The 19,606-nt window shown below is 53.5% G+C and overlaps 1 long non-coding RNA gene across 1 annotated transcript; it reads right to left on the reverse strand.

Annotated features, from left to right (window-relative positions):
• Nucleotides 1-310: 310 nt before the first annotated feature.
• Nucleotides 311-8,547, reverse strand: LOC148108029 (uncharacterized). The gene is made up of 3 exons (XR_015720907.1): nt 8,207-8,547; nt 2,637-5,178; nt 311-1,549 (listed from the first exon to the last, which is right to left on the reverse strand). It is a non-coding gene; the product is annotated as an uncharacterized LOC148108029 (long non-coding RNA).
• Nucleotides 8,548-19,606: the final 11,059 nt, after the last annotated feature.

Genomic DNA, 19,606 nt, shown 5'->3' on the forward strand with positions numbered 1-19,606 from the left:
AGAGCAAAAGCCAAATTTAAACTCTCTTCAGCAAACGTGAGCCTTTTCATCTAAATTCCATGTCACTCACAGCCATAACTTTCCTTGGTCATTCTTCACCCCATGTCTCACATAATAAATTGTCTGTGGTCTTGATCCTGGATTTAAAAAAAAACAATTTTAAAAGTCAAATTCAGTGGCACTTGGATGTCTCTTGCTGCCTGGGCCTTGTATGACTATATCCTCTGCACACAGCAGTCCACGGTCTCTCCGACGGGCCCCGTCTGCTCTGGACACACTGTTGGGGGCTTGTTAAATACTCATTCATGGGGATGGATTGGCCGGATCTCTTAGCCTACCAGAACACCTGGTTAAGACACGTGCCACAGGAGGGAGCGCAGCAGAGGACCTGCTTCCCGGACTGGGGCCTGAACATACAGCTGATGCCTCAACTGCGCCACGTTCTTAATCCCCTTCCAGAAACCGCCCCCCCCCCCCGATCAAATCACACACCTGGGACTCAGGGGAGGGTACCTCCGTGGGATCGGAACAGGTCTGAAAACAGGAATGCCTCAGTAGCTGGAGTTCTTAAGGCTTGTTAAGGATTTGGTGGTCCTTAGCTTTGGGAAGCATGGCTTCTGGAGGACTGTGAAGTTATCAACGAGGCTGGCAGGAGAGTGTTGAAGCCTCCGTGAGACTGAGAGCAGGAGACCCACCAGTTTCACCCTTGCCGGGTCCCTAGGAGGTGCCTACCACCAGTAGACGGTGTCTGAATACCCCAGAGGATGCCTGAGGCACTGTTCACGAAGGCCTCAGAGTCCTCCACTGCAGTTTTTCAAGTAAGGATGTACTGTCTGTCTAGACCTCCAGTCCAGATGTGGGGGCCCTCATTCCAGGCAGAGTAATGATGTAAGCAGAATGAGCAGTGAAGAGGCGTGGTTTCCCTCTTGACCTCAGAGCCTGCCCCAGTAGAGTCTACTTCTGTGAGGGCAGAGGAGTGCAATTAGTTTGGTATATTGGGCTAGTGTCGTGGTGTTTTGTGTGTCTTTGCCATAAGTGACCTCACTTGTCTTCAGAGCGTCTTGGTTGCCGTGTAGAGGGACGCTGGCATCCAGGCTGCCAGTGAAAGCCAACAGAAGGCTGCAAAGCCATGTCATCAATCACAGAGAACAGAGCTGGGGCTGGAGCCCTTGGTCCCACCGGCTGAGGTTGGAACAGTCCAGCCTTTGTGATGCCCGTCTGGGACCCCCTCCACCTCGGAGACCAGATCTGACTGACTGACACTCACCCGGGAAAACGGAGCAGTTGTGCCACACCGTCTGGAAAACCTTAGGCTGGATTCATTTATGGCACATTCCTTAAAATGGTTTCTTACCAGAATCACTATTCATTGGCCTGGTATGGAAACCAGAGAAGGATCTCTTTCCTAGGTCAGCAGTGGGGTTCACCGAGCCCAGGGATGAGCACCTTGGTTCCAGACCGTGGCTGCTCAGAACCCCAGCTCACACTGCCCGGTGGCCGGTCCCGGGCCCTCCTCGTAGTCCAGACTCAGCGGGGTCTGTGGGATGAGCTGGGGAGTAAGGGAGAGGAGTGGACTAAGTACAGCCCCCGCGAGGAAGGTTTCTGGACGATCGGTCTGGCTGTCACTGAAGCTGGCCCTGTGGGGACTGTCCTGTTGTCAGTTCTGGCTCAGCCCTTGCCTGAGGTCGAAGGGACCCCCAGAATGGAGAGAGGGGGCAAAGGGGAGAGAGATGTGGATGGGGGCCACATCCCTACCTTCTCCAAGCCTGTTTCCTCCTCTGTAGAACAGGGAGAAGTCTAACGCCTAAAGGGTAGTTGACGGGGTTGATGGCAATGACCAACGTCCAGTGCTGGAAAGTAGGCTTGTACCCAAGTCGTGTGTCTTTACTGCTTTTGAGTAGCTGGTGAGGGGAGGAGCACCAGTCCCCTGGAAAGAGGGGACTCAAACAAGGATGTAGCAGGTAAATCAAGGGTAAGGAAGGTCTTGTGCCAAGCCCCAGGATCCTTCTGGATCTGTGGGGCCTCCTTGAGTCTAGAGTTGCCAGACGGAGGAGGGAGAAGAACACCCAGTTAACTTTAATTTCAGATACACTGATTTTCTTGGTATAAGTATATCCCATGCAGTATTCGGTACGTACTTTGAAAAAATTTGTATTTGAAATGAATTTAACTAGCCATCCTGTATTTTCTTCGATAACCTCCCTCAGTGTAATAGTGAGCATTTACTAGGCCCTTCCTCGAGTTGGGGCTTATTCTAAGTGCTTTCTGGCCATACTCTCAACCCCCTCGATAATTCAAAAATCCCCAATTTACAGATGAGAGCACTGAGGCCCAGAGAAGTGAAATAACTTGTCCAGTCACCCAACCGGTACCTGGTAGAACTGGGATTTGGGGACCCAGGAAGATTCCAGAGCCATTAGCTGAGCAGGGGATCGGGATCTAGTCTGAGACCTGGAGCAAGCCACCCCCTAAGGCAGCTTTGGGAAATAGGGTGAAAGGAACGATGAGCAGGGGAAGGGGCCATTCTGGTGCCAGCCACCCTGAGCCGGTTACCCCTGGGGAAGGGGTCGCCTTCCCATCTGGCTGTGCTAGCCTTGTGGCGTTCTTGGAGTGTAATTCTTGGCGCTCGGACTCACCAGCCCAGGTGGAAGGGCCCACGTGAGAAGCAGCATCCAGTCTTAGAAGGAAATGGCAGGGGCTGTGTAACTTCTCAGCTGGAAGAGCCAGAGGAAGTCCGGGACTGAGAGGAGGGGCAACTCGCCAATGACAGGAACCCAGCTTCCCTGACAGCAGCCCGTCGCAAAAGGCTGGAACCGAATGTCTGCGACAAGGTTTGAGTAAGCAGGTCCAGAAATCCCAACGGGGAGAGCTTTGATCCAGCTTTTCGGTGTGGAGTCTGCTCACCCCTCACCCCAGGATGTCCATGGGTTGCCCACCACTACTGCACTGGGGGCAGCAGGAACCTCCTGGGAAGGGGGAGGGGCACAGCTCCCGGCCCACCGGGCCCCGGCCGTGACCCCCCAGCCCAGGGAGGCTCCAGCACTGCCTCCTGGGTGCCCATTCATTTCTGTCCACCGTGCTTGGCCTTGACACACAGGACCTCCTCCCACGTCACGTCCTCCACGTGACGACAAGGCTCAGGCAGGCTGTCACCTGCCTTCAGCCGGGATTTAGAGGTGGGTCTGATGGCAGAACCCCAGGCCCAACACTGTGGCAGCATGGGGTCCGCGGAGCACGGCCATCGTCTGTTTCTGCGTAGCCCACGGGCCAAGAGCGGACTCGATGTTTTTCAGTAATGGAAAAATCCAACGATGAAGACTATTTCACGACATGTGAACATCACACCAAATTCCAATTTCAGAGACCAGAGCACAGCCACACGTAAAGCCGTTCCTTTATATCCTACCTGTGGCGGCTTGTTGAGAATCGACACAGAACCACATGGCCTGCAGAGCCAGAAGTGTGTGCCGTCTGGCCCGTCACGGAAATCGTTGGCGGACCCCTGTCCTACGGCACCAGTTTTATTTGTGGATTCGGTGCAAAAACTAAGTCATTTAAAATACATTTATTTGAACATGGCTTTGCCTAAATATGAATCCTACAGTAGTTTGTAAGAGTGATATCTACTTTTAAGATAAAACAGACTTCAAAGTAGCACCGGACTGTGGGCGTGCCTCCTGAGAGGCCGCCTCCCCCTCGACAGTGCCAGAGGACAGACTCGAAGCCAGGCAGTTTTGAGAGAGAGGACCCAGAAAGGGCAGGAGGGCCGGAGTCAGGAGGACACGGCCAGAGTGAGACGCATGACATGGGTCTAAGGACCACGAGGCCACACCACCTGTGCCTTGGGAAGGGGCCAGTGACACAGGCCTCAGCCGGTGGCCGTGAACTGAGTACCTGCCGAGTGGCCAGAGGGGAGGCTTCCCAGGACGACAGGCCTAGGGGAGGAGCCCACGTTGGTCACATTCCCACCTGGAGCCAGGCAACCGGAAGGCCGGCCGTGGGAACGCGGAGTGCAAGGCAGTGGTGGCTGGGAGCCCTCCGTGGCTCCTGTGGCCCAGGCTGACTTGCAGCCACATCTTGGAAGCAGAGTTGAGAGGAACACAGGTAAGAGTTGCTGGGACCAAATCTGTGCAGGGACAAGTGAGTTTCCATCTCTCCCCCTCCCACACTCGTGACTAAGGGCAGCAGACACACCTCACCAGGCCCCAACCCACGGCCAGCTCAACCTTCACTTGATGGACAGCTGGTGGGCCCCTGAACGCTGCCTGGGGACTCCCGGCCTCGTGCGCCGTGCACCGAGCGAGGCGGGGCTCGGGGAGACAGATCAGACGGCATTCTGCGGTTGGGGACCTCAGAGTCTGGTTGGGAGGACAGCACTGGCCCAAGGAACCACTGTATCTGCCAGACATCGCGGTGTCCGGGCCGCCAGAGGAGCCGTGACGGGCCGGCTGGCGCTGTGTCCCGGCAGTCGTGGTGGTGGCAGAGGTGTGGGAGACGAGAGGGAGGAAGTGCCGCCATTTTCAGGAAGGGAAGGTGGGCGGTCAGCTAACTCCAGCCTCGTACGTTTGACAGCAGCCGTCCCGGGCACCATCGTAGAGGGATTTTTACAGCTGTGCCAGGGGTTCATCGAGAGCAAGTCAAGCCACACTCCTCTCCATCCGCTTTGGGTGAGGAGAGCAGCTCGGTGTGTTTTTCACAGTGACGGGCGAAACGCGGAGCTGCGGGCATGTCTGTCCCTGCCCGAATGGCCAGACCCAAGGAGAACTGCGGGACGGTCTGTGTCCATCTCAGGAGGCGTCCGTGGCTCGTGGATGACGTACATAAGGGACGTGGGCCAGATAGCAGGCAATAGGAGGGGGGGTATGCAAACTAGAAACCTCTTGTCCTGACTAAAAGGGACAGCTGCGACCAGGGACAGCCAAACGATGTCGTGCGGGAAGGTGGCTGTGTGTTCCCCGATACCCTGTTCTTTTTTTTCAACAGAGGATGGAAATTCAGATGTTTAAAAATCCCTGATTTTTAAATGGATGCAGTAAGTTCGGTTTTCAGAAAGCAGAAGCCCCCGGGCAGACGAAGTCCGTGTGCAGGTTGGATCCAGGGCCCAGAGCGCGCGTTTGCCACTTGAGGACCTGCAGGCTGCTGGGCCCCGGCAGGCTCCCCACGCGACCAGCAGCTGACCTGCGAGAACACAGAGTGGGGAGGCATTTTAGGGAGGTGACTGTCGTGTCTCCCCCAGAGGCAGGACGCCAGGAAAGGTTCAGGAGCCCAGGTCCGTGCAGTGCCGGCGGCCAGCAGCCCCCAGAGGGGAGAGCTGTCCACCTGGGGGGTGTCCCACATGGGGGAGACGCCAGGCGCTTGCCAACAGCAGACAGGAGGCCCGACTGAAGCAGCCTTGCAAAACCCCCTCAGTCTCATTATTAGGCCCCTTGACTCTCTGGTCTTGCTGGGTGTTTGTGTCTGTGGTACGCCGCCCCCTCAGGATGACGCTTGGGCCCCCCCTTCTCTATCCCCAGCACATTTGGGTTCACCACGAGTCCTCAGGGACTTCCAAAGAGTGGGTGACAGCACCTAGAGCCACCCTGCAGGTGTGAGTAGAGGGAGGCAGGGGTGAGGGTGGTCCGGGTTAAGTAGGGCAGGCAGTGACTCAGGACTGCTGAGGTGTTAAGCCTCTTTCCTGGCTCTGACCAGGAGGAGGCCAGACCAGGAAAACTCTAGACACCACTCCCACCCACCCACCCCCCCTTACCCCATCCCCACTCCAGCCTCTGATCCAGGCTTTTCCATTCACAGATCCCAAACTTTCCAGGCCAGCAAAGAGCCAGAGGGACTGCCAAGGCCCTGGGTGAGTGCCTTTGGGGAGGGGGGGTCACACATGCAGCTTGTCAGGTGGATCACAGGGGCCTGAGGAAGGCCCCAACCCTGGTTCCTGGGGCCCCTGGGGCCCCCAGGTTGGAGGTTCATCCTCCTCTGACTCAGTCCCTTGTCAAATGTCCCCGACAGGAAGCAGGATATATGCATATAAGGAAGAGGGCCTCAACTCTGGTCGTCCAAGTGTTGGTGTGCATCTGAGACAGGGACAGATGGAGAGACGGGTGGAGGACAGTGGCCCGGGAGCAGGCAGTCTTGCTGACTAAGTCCCTGCAGCCACTTCCTTCCCTCCCCCAGACAAGTTGGCGATAATTAGCATCCCATGCATCCCATGGAGCAAGGGGGTGGAGAGGGCACAACCCAGCACCCCAAGCAAGCCCAGGGCACAGGCGCCATGTTCTACTGCCTGGACCCCAGTGGGACTGGAAAGACCTAAAACCTCCATCCAAAGTGGTACTTTCTCTGCAGAGTCACCTGGGGATGCACAATGTTCTCGAAACCTGACCTTGTTGTTTTTAGTTTGCAGTTACCCCTGTATCCTTCGTGCCACTCCCCCCGGCGCTAAGCTAGGCAGCCGGTCTGTGCTCGTTTCTCGGAGATGAGATGTGGCAACGAGCAGCTCTGCCTGGCTTTTGAGTTCCAAACGTAGTCCCTGGCCTGGACATATGACAGGTAAGAGCAAAGCTTCCCAATACTGCCCCCCTCCCCACTCTAGAGGAAGATTCCTGAAAGCAAGAGGAGAGGGGCCGCTGAGAGTAAGGGGCAGTGGGGACTGGACAAAGCAGCCAGCCTCCTCAAGCACGTCCTGTCTGATTCCAGGACCTGGGAGCCTCCTGGAGCCGAGTCCACAGCACGGACGTCTGGGAGCGCTTCTGGGTCCCTCTTCTGGGTGGCCCCAGCCTGCCCTTCCCCTGTGCCTATGCTGCCTCCTTCAGCACCAGCTCACCTGTCCCCACAGACAGCCAGGGAGCGTGACTGCCCTCTGCACTCTGCACTTCACTCGGGATCAGCGCTTACCCCATCGGACAGCCCCCCTTCCAACGTCCTAGGGCCCCCAGGACCCCTGTGCCATTGGAGGGTGGCACCCCCCCATATCAGTGTGGGGAGAGCGGAGCAGAAGCTCCCACCCCTGCACTTTGGTGGGCCTGGGAGAAACCAGCCCAGGCCAGTGGGTGCTGGGTAAAGCCCACCCTAAGAGAGCAGCACTGTACAAACACTGAGTTTCTGGTTTGGGGTCCGGAGGCCCTGCGGGCCAGGAGCAAGGGGCAGCCAGGCCTTGGAGCCCCCCATCAAGGCTGTGAGAGACTGGCAGCAGCACCCACCTCCCTGAAGGTGGACAGACCCAGGGTTATCCCCAGAAGGCTCAGCATGGACCCGGCCAACAGGATGCTGGGAAGGGGCTCTGCTCTCTGGACGGTCTGGGTACCTCTCTTACCTTCTCCATGCTCCGCCCCCTCTGCCAGCCTGGCCCTGAGACCCTGAGTTGCTGAGTTGCTCTCTCCTTGAGAGCGGAGTGTCCACAGACCAAGCTCGACTCAGGACCTGGGGTCCCCTCTCTTGCCGAAGCTCAGCTGCCTGATGCTCCCATTTCATCTTGGGGGTAGGCGCGGGGGTCCTGAGCCCCCTCGTGAGGTCCCCACCTTCCTGTTAGGCTATTCCCCACAAGCCTTTTTGTAAAGAATCGGCTGGGAGCCAGGGAACTTTTGGAAAGTGTATGGGCCAAGCCAAGCTGTACAAACCTGTCTTCCTCCCAGAGCTGAAAGGGGCCAGGTTGTTCCCAGACAAATGCAGAGGCGGGGGCGGAGGGGAGGGGAGAAGGAAGGGGACTACTTTAGGAGGCCTTGCACACTGCAGAGCCACAGCCAGGGATGGGGCAGGGTGAGGAGGCACAGCCAGAGGCGGCAGGGCCGGGGGGCTGGTACCCGGTGTCTCCTATAGACCCACGCAGAGACCTACACACGCCCCAAAGCGCCGGGGTGCGGACTCGGTTGCACAGATACATGGGCCTGGAAGCACGTACAGATGCATGCTGGTGTCTACAGAAATCCGCACAGGTAGAGAGCCGAGGCAGGCGCACATGGAGCGGTGGAGACGCGCTCACGCGTACACACCCACCCCGCGCGTCTGCACGGGAACACACAGCTGAAGATGCGTACAAAGGACGCGGAGAGAAGCACCAAGCCCGGCCCGGGAGGCCAAGAGGGGCTCGACCAGCCTCACGACCCAGCTCCCTCGGGCCCACACACCCATCCACCCGCACATACACACACACACATACACACACACACACACACACACACACACACACACACACACACCCTGGGAGGGAATCACTTACTTCATAGGAACTTTTGGATCCCAGGCAGCACGCAATCAGGACCTTGTGCTGGGAAAGAAAGCGCCTTTGTCTGCTGGGACCGGGGCTGCGGGAGCAGCTGCAGCCCCCTCCAGGACGCGGGCCAGGCCAGTTCCTGGCTTCTGGGTAGGAAGGTCAGGCGGGGCCGGGGCCGGGGGGTGAGTGCGCCGGGGGCTCCAGCAGGCCCTGCCGTAGCTCCAGGACACTGTCTTCTGCTGGCTGCACAGTCATTCCCGGCCCTGGCCTGGCCCTGTCCCCAGAGTGACCTGTGCTTCTAACCCTGGCTCTGGGGCTCCATGGATCCAGACTGAGGCCTGACGCTGGTCCTGGGGCTCCATGCCCGCCTTGGGCCAGCGGCCTCGCCTTTTTTTAGCAGAGTGAAAAAAGGTCAGGCTCTGGAATTAGAAAGATGTGACATCGAATCCTGGCTCTGTCGCTAGCTGGGTGACTTTGAGAACAGACCTGACCTTTCTGAGCCCTGTGTTCATTGGAGCCCCCATGACAGCACTCCAAGCCCGGACGGAGGCACACCTCTTTACTGAGCCCACAGTGGTCTGCCTTCTGAGCGGGCTGTCCCCGGGCCTGGTAAAGCTGGTCGAGCGCCCTGCTGTCTCCAGCTGCTCTGGCCACAGGGAGGAGGGGGGAGCCCAGACCCCATTCATCTGCCACCTCTGCAACTCCCCTCTTAGCTTTGGTCCCTTTCCTCCCTTGGAGTCCCTGTTCTGGTGCCCCATGTGGCCCTCCCCGCACCGACCCTCTCCTGCACCAGGCCCGGCCCACCCTTGGCTCCCTCTGAGCCGCGTCCTCTGCTGGCCAAACCACCAGGGAGAACAGTCCCGTGTTCGAGCTCAAGAGGATGCAGTCTGGGGAGACGCTGCCGAGGTGACTTCTGCGCCACCCCGGACAGCTCCAGGACCGTTTCCAGCCATTCAGTCAACACATCTACCGAAGGCCTGCTGTGCATTAGACACAATTCCCGATGCTGGACGTTCAGCAGGGAACCAGCAGACCAATACCTCTGCCTGTGTGGGCTCCTGTCCCCGTTGCCACACCACACGCTGTTGGGGGGTCGTGCACATCCTTACACGTGGTTCCCCACATCAGCATCCTGCAAGCACGGGCAACACTTCCCTCATGGGGTCGCCACAAAGCCTGCGAATGTCACTCTCGTAGCTCTTTCTCCCTTCCCCCCTTGGGTATCTCTCCAGGGAAGGGCATGCCTGGTACAGCGCCTGATATAAGGCCGTGACTGCCAGACCCAGCGGTGGCTCTCAGAAGTTCAAGTGCATTCAGCCACCACCGCCCCTCGGGTGGTGGTTTGCTCTTACTGCGACTTGGCACCTCTCTTTTCACATATTTCTCATAATCTCATGACAGTCCAATAACTCATATCCTTACTGTTAATAAAACTGTACTTTTAGGAAGTACTTTGTTTGACCCTGAAGCCCCACCAAGCAAGGGCGGGGGGGTCAGTTCAAGTGCTCTGCTCTGTCACTCAACTGTACATGTGTCATCTTGGTGGCACACCTGCTCCCTGTCAGACCTGGAACGGTGGGGGGGGGGATCCCACCGAGAGCCCTGAGAGATCCAGAAGAGGAGTCCAGAGGGGGACCAGGACAGGTAAGCGGAAAGGTGTGGTTTGGTGGCCAGAAGACTGGGCACTGCGAGAGCCTGAGGGGAGTTCCTTGGGGCACAGGTGGCTCAAAGATGGTTTTGCGCAACAAGGGACATTTGAGCTGAGCTTTCAGAGAGCAGCTGGATTTTTTTTTCCTGGTAGAGATGAGAGAGGGTGAGCCAGGCAGAGGGACCGGCATTTAGAAAAGTCATGGGAATGGGAAGTGTCTGATGGGTGTGAAGGAATGGGAAATGTTAGCTGTGCCGGGGCGGGGTGTGTGTCGGGCTGGGCTGGAGAAGCTGGCAGCAGATGGGACTGTGGATGCCAGGGAGACGGGGGAACCCCTGCCACATGGAGGGCACCCAGCCCTGGAGCTGCCCCACTGAGCTCTTCGCTCCCATTCTGAACCCTCTGGCTCAGCCCCACCCGCCCCACCTGCAGCCTGCCCTAAGAATCTCAGCTTTCCTTGTGCTCACATTCCCCTCTGTTCTTGGCTTAGGAAAAAAACTGTGGGCAGGAATTTTTGTAAGAGCTTTTTATATATAGAAATTCTTGATTCTTTGTTACATAGCTATCTTGTCTTTCTCCTCTCTCTCTCTTTCTCTCTCTCATTTTGCAGTTTGACCTTAATTGTATTTTGTTTTGATGGAAAGGAGCCTTAATATATTTTTGTTGTCTGATTCTACCCATCTGTTCATTTGACGTTTTCTTAGAAAATTGTTGCTTATCATAAAATTGTACAGGCATTGCGATTCCTCATGGTTTAATTTCTAACATGTAAACATTTAAGCCATCTTAGGGTTATTTTGGTGTAAGGCAGGACCCTAACTTTATTTTTTCCAAATTGTGAGCCAGTTGTCCAGTCCCATTCAGTGAGTAATGCATCATTTCCGCACTGGTTTGTTTATTTTGTTCAAAATTCATTCCTCATCTTTTCAATTTTAAAATCATACCTGCAACCTAAACAAAAAAGAGGGAGAGAGAGAAGGAGAGGAAGAAGAAGAAAGAGAAGCAGACGCAGGAGCAGGACGAGGAGGGAGAAGAAATCCCTTGTCATAGGAGTCCGTGACTCAGAGGTGAGAGCCCCTCCCGGCCCCTCCCTGAGATAACGCCCACCGGCAGCTTGCTCCGCAGGCTTTCATCGTTAGTGTCACCGCATGTACTAGGGTTCTCGCAAATACAGAGGTGCACAAAGACGGAAAACCCAAAAGGAATCGAGATCTCTAGAAGACACATCATTGACATAAAAATATGTTCACACACACACACACACACACACACACACACAGGAATACATATCTAGTGTCAGCAAAGTCAATAGTCCTGGAAGAGACAACATGAAAACCAAGCCCTCCTCTCTCTCTGGCAAGTCCTTCTCCCCAAAGGGAACCGGGCGACACTTCGCACTGACTTCGATCTGAAATGCATTTCTTCACCACGTTCCACATCCGGGGCTGTAGATGGGCCTGTTTCTGGACTTTCAGTTTGCTGTGCCATTTCTCTGCCTGCCGTCCTGGTGCTGGTACCGTCAGTACCGGGGCCAGTCCTGGGTGAAGTATTAGAGTTTGACCCTATGTTTGAACAGCTTGCTGGAGGCAAGTCCTCCCTTACTGTTCATTTGCAGAGAGGCCGTGACTGTCTCTGTTCGGGCCCGGTGACAGTACCGCAGACAGGCCGGTGTATAAACGGTACAAGTGTGTTTCTCGTGGCGTCTGAGATCAGGGTGCCAGCACGGTTGGCTCCGGACAGGGCCCCCCTCCAGGTGGCAGACTGCTGGCTCCCCGCTGTGTCCTCTCGCAACAGAAGAGGGGCAGAGTGCCCTCTGGGTCCCTTCCACGAGGGCTTGAATCCCATGCATGCGGGCTCTGCCCTCTGACCTCGTTGCTTCCCAAAGGCCTCAACTCCTAATACCATCCCTTTGGGGGTTAGGAGTCCAACATATGAATTTGGGGGGACACAAACATTCAGTCCATAGCAATTATTATTCTATACTTATTTTCCATTTCAACTTTATATTGTACTCCCCCCAAGTTTGATTGGAATTTTGTTGGACTCACAGTATTTTTATGGATTAATTTGGAGACGATTATCTTCTTCATGGTAGTGAGTTTTTCTCTTGTGGATAAAGGCATGTGTGTCTCCTGTGACTTCCTCAAGGTTCTGTGATCTCTCTTGTCCGGGATCTTGGACACCTCTCCTCAGGGCCCCTAAACCTGAACCCATCTCGTGTGATAGCTGCAGCCACCCGAGAGGAGAGGGGTTGGGGGTCTGAGGCCCTGTCTTCTGGCACCCAAGGGCCATCAAGTACACAAGGGAGTGACGTACTCCGCAAGGCTCCAGAGAGCCAAACTCACACCTCGGAAAGAATAGCTGCAGGGCAACGAACCAAGCCACAAGGGGAGGTGGTGAGAGCCCTACCAGTGGTACTTTTCCAGTGTTCTAGGGGTGGGGGGAAATGTCGCTGGTGCTGGCCAGGAGTTTCCCGGCTTGGTGGGAGAGTGGGGGAGTACTGGGTTACAAGGGCCCGGTCCTTGCACTGTGACTAAGGGAAAAGGCCCAAGGCTTCCCTGTATCTCCTCTGTGCCCTTTCCCCCCCCCTCCCCTTTGACCCTGAGGGTGGAGTGATGCTGACCCACTTTACATCGGAAGACAGTGAAGCTCAGCAAAGCCAAGGTACCCAACCGGGGTCACCCAGCAGCTCCGGGGCACCTCAAATGCCAAGGCACACACCCCTCAGGCTGCGTTTCTGTGATTGTCCCCTGGAAGCCCCTGTTCAGGGACGGGCCTGGCCAACAGGCAGGTGGATGGACCAGGACCACCCTCTGCACTGCCTGGTTAGGGGGCAGCCGCTAGGCAGGTGAATGGCCCAGTAGGCGCAGGAAGGCACTGCCAGCTCCTCTCCCGTGCCTGGTTCCGCACGTACGTCTGTCTCTCCCCCTCCCCGGGCAGCTCTCGGCTTGGCTCATGCTGTCCTCAGGGGGCCAATGGGCTTCTTGATTCCAGGCTGCACATCTGGAAGTTGACGCTATTAAAACAAACCCCATTATATAACAAATGGACATCTGGAACCCGTTAGCGCGGAGTTTTTAGAAAAAGAAATTGTTTTGGATGTGCTCTCTCCTAAGAATGTGGCAAAGCGCCCTCACTCTGGCTGTCCAGGAACCCAGAGACCAGGCCACCTCTCCTGGGCCCATTTGTCGAGGTGACTCGGGCCAGGCCAGAGGTGGGCCAGGCCAGAGGCAGGGACAGACTCCCTTTACCAGACAGGAGACTTCACCGTCTCCCGAGGGCCACGTGCTTAGAAGGCCCCTTTCCAATGTCATTCAAATATTTATTCAGCACTTGTGCACCTACTGTGTGCTACCAACTCTTTATCATTCATATGCCCACTCCCACCCATTATGGCTTAATTACTCCATTGTGGCTTGAGAAAACAGGTCACCATCTGTCCTGGATTCTAAACAACAAAGCTTGAACAACTTTTTGTTCTTCTGACACCTTAGTCGGTCTCTGGAATGCCTTAGGATCCTCAGACCTCTCTCTGAATTATCTTCCTATCCTCCCCCCACACCCCATCATAGGCATATGGGGGCTAAAAACACTGGAGGTCACTGACCTACCAATGACTTTGGCATGATGTCGTGGTGGTTCTCTCTGTGGGTGGACCTTGATCTAGCACTGAAGAGGCTTTAGGAGAAATGCCTGGCTAACATTTTGAAATGGAATTTTTAAATATATATATATATTTCCCCCAACATTTTATGATGAAAAATTTCAAGCTTACAGAGAAGTTGAAAGAATTGTACAGTGAACACCCATATAAACCCAACACCTAGATACTGTATTATCAACACGCTGCTGTATCAATCCATCTATTCACCCATCAATCAGTTCAAGAGCAATTTGTAGACATGACTATATTTCACCCCTAAACACTATGCATGCAAATCATTAACTAGAGTTCAATATTTGTTTCTGATCTTTCAGGTGAAATTGACATATAATGAAACATAGAAGTTTTAAGTGTACTATTCTGGTAAATATGATACCTCTGTGACCTGTACCCCCATCACTGAGTACAATTTACCATCAACCTCAGAAAGTTCACCACGCTCCTTCCTAGTTATCCCCCACCACCCACTACTCCCAGAGGCAACCGCCATTCTGGTTATTTTCACCATACGCTAGGTGGTATGGGCTGAGTAGTGTTCTCCCAAGATTCATATGTTGAAGTCCTGATCCCAGGACCACAGAATGTGACTGTATGTGGAGACAGTTTCCTTGAAGAGGTAAGTAAGTTAAAATGAGGTCATATGCGTGGGCCCTAATCCAGTATGACTGGTCTTCTCATAAGAAGAGATTGGCACACGGATATGTACACACGGGAGGAAAGACCACGTGAAGACACAGGGAGAAGACAGCCGTCTACAAGCCAAAGAGAGAGACCCCTGCTGACCCCTCAAGCTCAGACTTCTGGCCTCCAGAGCTGTGAGAAAGTGAGTTTCCGCTGTTCAAGCCACTTCGTCTGTGGCCACTGTAGCCAATGAATAGCCCAGGCTTCCCTTTACTAAAATCTCATACCAATAAGATCGTACACTAGGTATTCCTTTGTGTCTGGCTTCATTTGCCCAGCACGAGGCTTGGGGGTTCATCTGGGTTGCATCGGTACTGGGTTCCTTTTTCACAGCCGCGTAGTATTCCACGATAGAAATATCGCAGTCTGTTTAGCCAGGGCAATTTATTTTATTTTTTATTTTTTTATTTTTTTAAAGATTTTATTTATTTATTTGACAGAGATAGAGACAGCCAGCGAGAGAGGGAACACAAGCAGGGGGAGTGGGACAGGAAGAAGCAGGCTCATAGTGGAGGAGCCTGACGTGGGGCTCGATCCCATAACGCCGGGATCACGCCCTGAGCCGAAGGCAGACGCTTAACCGCTGTGCCACCCAGGCGCCCCAGGGCAATTTATTTTTTAACGGGAGAATTGTTTCAGAACATTTCCCTCTAACATATGTCTTTCGTGTCATCCCAGCAACAGAGCGGACAGGCAGCCCTACTCAGCAGGCAGCTTCAGAACCATACTCGAACGTCTGATCACCCTAAAATGTGTAGAGACACATCACATTGCCGGAAACAAGTTCTTAAGTATGAGATTAAAGTAGTAGCACATTCTTTTTATCTCAGCAGATGCAGGCAAACCTGTGATGTCACAGGGATCTCATCCATTTGGTTACAAATAACATAGTGATTATACTGGCTCTGGTGTCAGGGGCTCTGGATTTGAGTCTCACTTGCTGTGTGACCTTGGGCAAGTCACTAGAACTCTCTGAGCCTCATTTTCTTCACCCGGGAAGTGAGGCTAACAATCCCTTCCCCAAGGGTTGCTTGAAGACTGAATGAACTCGTGAGTTCAGCATGTTCCCAGCGGCTGGAAAAAGTGAGGACTCAGGAAGCATTCACTTCTGTGATCTGTCTCACCCGGCACCCACCACAGCAAGAACCGCTCGTGATAGGACAGCAAAAGTGGATTTCTAGGCCACAGAGAGTAGCAAACGAGCTTTCTGTCCTGCCCGGCGTGAGAGCTGAGACCAAGGGGCGGGGCGGCCAAGACCATGTTGAATCAACAAGCCTCCAAGATCAATTAGCCCAGTGCGATCCCAACAGAAGGAGGGGTGCGGGGGGTTCATAAAACACGTTCTGAATTGAGGGATCCGAAGTGCTCCGGGGCTAAACAAGTCTTGCACATGTTTGACCATTTCGTTTTGTTAGTTCGTTCCGTCTGAGTGGGGAAGAGCAGTTTTTTCACTTCGATCACTTCTAGGAAAGGCTCCATTTCATCTCATAATCTAGGAGCGCCTCCTTCATAATAGATACTAATTTAATACTTTTCCTCTAAGGAAGCCGAAGAAATGAACAATGCGAATCATCACCATTCACTTTCTTTCAGCGTTCCTTCTGAAAGGAGTACTTTTCAACTTTGAAGTCCTTAGGAATTGTTTTTTGGCATAATTTATCCACTCTGTCCCAAGCGGCTTTGAAATGTTCCTAATTTCTCTCAGATGATGATCTCTTTTGGATTTTAAAGACAAAGAAAGCATCTATAGTTTCACTTTGAAGCTCTTCAGAAAAAAATTCCTAGGACACTTACCATGTGGTAAAGAAATTTAAAACACCAGATAAGTTCAAATTCAGGAACAGGAACTATCCGTTGGACCCACCGAGAGCCGCAGGACAAGAAGGGCCATTTAAGACCACGGGCCGTGGCCTCGCGGCCTCCGAGCGTTGTTCTCCTGGCCACCAGTGTTCTAGAGAAATCACCTCGCCTCCTGCACGCTTCATCTGCACCCCCACTTCTAAAGCCCTGGGAAATTCCTTCAGGACATACACTGTGTTGTGCCAAGAACATAACGGAAGCCATTTGAGGTCGTTCCTTTCCTTACAGAACTTCATTATTACCAGAACCAAAAGACATGCCCAACTCCTCAAACTCCCTTCAGTGCCACTCAGCATGCCGTACCTTCCAGATGCATTGTCATAGACGTGGTAACACATTCCACTCAATTCCACTTTGCTGCCTTTTTTTCCCCCAGGTATATTTTTATTACCCTGCAAGAGACTGTCGAACCCAGGTGGCCCATCAACATCCATGAGACCCAAGAACCTCTTTTTTATTAAACCTCCTGTTGGAGAGCGGCCCTCCCTGCTTCCCAGGTGAGTGCCCACAGCAAGGCTTCCTGCAGGGTGGGCCGCAGCCAGGCGTGGCCGGGGGGGGGGGGGGGGCAGGACCTGAGACAGAGGTCGCTGGTTCCCTCTGGCCAGACAGGCGGGGTCGGCAGCAGACAGCGTCTTGGGTGAGACTCAGATCTCCCCAGTTCCAGGGGAGAGCTTGGTGCAGGGAGCCCCAGAGAGCTGGAGCCAGCAGCCGTGGGTGGTCTGGGAGGAATTGCGGAATCCTTCCCTGTGCCCGGGAGTTGGGGACACAGAGCGCACCCTCATGGGGCACCTGCAGGTACCGCCGGCCTGTCCGCTGGACCTGAGCCTCGGGGCGGTTAGAGCTGCAAGAACACGTAGGGACAGACTGCCCTCTCGGCACGGCTTTGGCTGTGTCCCCTAAGATTTGGTGCGTTGTGTTTTTGTTTTCATTGGTCTCGGGATGTTCTTCAAATTCCCTTCCGATTTCCTGTTTGACCCAGCGGCTGTTCATGAGCGGCCTAGCTCATCTCCACATATTTGTGAATTTTTCTCATTTTCTTCCTGTTACTGATTTCTAGCTCCATTTCACTGTGCTTGGAAAAGATACTTGCAATGAGTTCAGATGAGTGGATCAAAAAAACGTGGTATGTGTATATACGATGGTATATCACTCAGCCCTGAAAATGGAGCAAATCCTGCCATTTGCAACGACACGGATGAGCCCCGAGAGCATTACGCCAAGTGAAATAAGCCAGACAGACACAGCACGGTTTCACCTAGACGTGGAATCGAAAATAAGTCGAACTCCTCAAAGCCGAGAGGAGAGTAGTGCTTGCCAGGGGCTGGGGGCAGGGGGAGAGGCTGGTCAAAGGGTACAAATCTTCGGTCACACGGCACGGATAAGCTCCGCAGACCTGACACCCGGCATGGCGGCTGTGGCTAACGATACCGTATCTACGCTTGGCGGCGGCAGAGGGTCGATCCCGCGTGCTGTCACACAAACACCCGCGAACAACTGTGACGCGATGGACGTGTTAATCAGCCTGATTGCGGCGATCACTCCGCCACAACCAGAGCATCACCTTGAGCACTTAAATTTATACCATTCTTATCAGGGGCAGGGATGGGAACGTAATAAAATGCATATGGACATTCGGGGGGGCGGAAGGCAAAGAGAAGAGAGTGAGCACCCGAGAGAACCAGCAGTCTGGAGAAAGCCCGAGATCCAGTCAGAGCTGTAAGAGGAGACAGACCACAGCCTCACACAATGGCACAAAGAAAACAACAAGGACATTAAAAAAAAATCAGATGCAAAAGAAAATACTTCTCTGAACAAGGAAGCATGATTTTAAATTTAACATGAACTGGAGGAGAGGATGGGGAGTTGGGAGCAGGTGAACGAGATCACGCAAAACCCAAGGCAAAAAAATGGAAGAAGACAGAACTCCTGTGGAGGAAAACCAGAGCCTAGGAGGGGAGAGACCCAGGAGACATGCTATGTGAAGCCTAAAAAGCCTACAGGGGGAGAGAAAACCCAGGCAACAGAGGAGAAGCAATAACTTTAAAACAAGATAGAAAATTTTCCGTGGTTCAAAGAAAGACTCTGGTTTGCAAGGGCTCGTTGAGTTCCAGGCAGGAGTGATGGAAAAACGCAGACATCTAGGCACGGCCTGGGAAGAGTCCTGAATTCCATGATTAAAGGGAAAACTCTTACAAGCTTCTCGAAGGAGGGAACAAGTTACACGGGAGGAAAAGAGAATCAGACGGAAACCACACATGTCCTTGGCAAAGCGAGAAAAGAGGAAAGCAGCCTATGCCAGCCAAGGTGCCATTCGCCTCATGGGGCCATAAAAGACACCGGGCTCCAGGGAGGCCCCCTGGACAGGGGGAAACACCAGAGAAAGGAACCTAATCGGGCAATAATCAAATCCGATTGCAGACAAGGGGGATGAAGAAAAGAGGAAGCCATCACCCAACAGTGAGCCGAGAGCCTACCAGTTCCTGTGTAGTTAGTTCCAAATGGGTCAGGAGAGATGAGATGGAATTTGTAGTGTAAGCACCAAATAAGCTTTAAAACAAAACAAAACAAAACCAGAAGAGAGATGTAATAACACTGACTGGTAGCTTGCAACTAGAAGTGCTAAATAGAACTTTTGGAAATTCCAGAAAAACCAGAAAACAGGAAGGTCAGCACGAGTGGAGTACGACCTAGAATGGAGCTTCCAAAATGGGAAGGGAAAAGAGGAGTGACCGGTACCTATTGTCACTTGTTCCATCCTTGTCTTTCTTTTTAATTAAAAAAAAAAAAACTTTTATTACGGAAACTTCTCAACACACACTGCAAGAGAGGGAACACAAGGAATCTCTGTGGACCCAAAGCTAAGGTTCGTTACTCATTTTTTTCCCTCCAAAAAAGCCAGGAAAACCTTATTGTCTCAAAAGTCTGTGACCTTTCAGCTTTTATTTTTCCTAGCAATTTATTTAGAATTGGCACACTTTTGTAGATCTCAGCACTCATCCTTACTGATGAAAAGACTTCTCCCTGAGTTCTTCCGATCTCCAGCAGCCCCGGCCGGATGCCTTCACAAGGCAAAGAGAAGAGAGTGAGCAGCTTTCCTACAGCTCATTTTTTTTTATGGTCACCAAACTGGCAGAAGTCACAAAATGTGAAATCTCTCTCATTACCAAGACTCTTGCAGATCTTATAATTTGCACAAAACTTGTGTTTTTTGATGGGTCATAGCAGCCAGCGTTCACTCAGGAAGCGGCACCTGGCTCAGAAAGCGGCAGGCTCTCACGCGGTCGGGTTTGGGCGCCAGGTGTCGGGGATTCTGGAAAAGTGCACACCGTCACTTCATCAGCTGCACAGCCTCGAGATTCCTGGGGGGAAATGACGACAGGCTGTATTTAAATAATCACAATTACTAAGAAAGAACCCACAGCCAACTTGGGTCAAGACGTTGGAAGCTGAAGAGGAGGAGCTGTTTGCCAGCACGGCGAGAAACAAGCCGGCCAGGTGGGCAGGGCACAGGGAAACACCGGTCGGGCTGTTCCCAAACATTCATGTTTTCCTC

Source organism: Ursus americanus, chromosome 22, assembly GCF_024610735.1.
Source record: "Ursus americanus isolate L20-20 chromosome 22, mUrsAme1.1.p, whole genome shotgun sequence".
Taxonomy (NCBI): Eukaryota; Metazoa; Chordata; class Mammalia; order Carnivora; family Ursidae; genus Ursus; species Ursus americanus.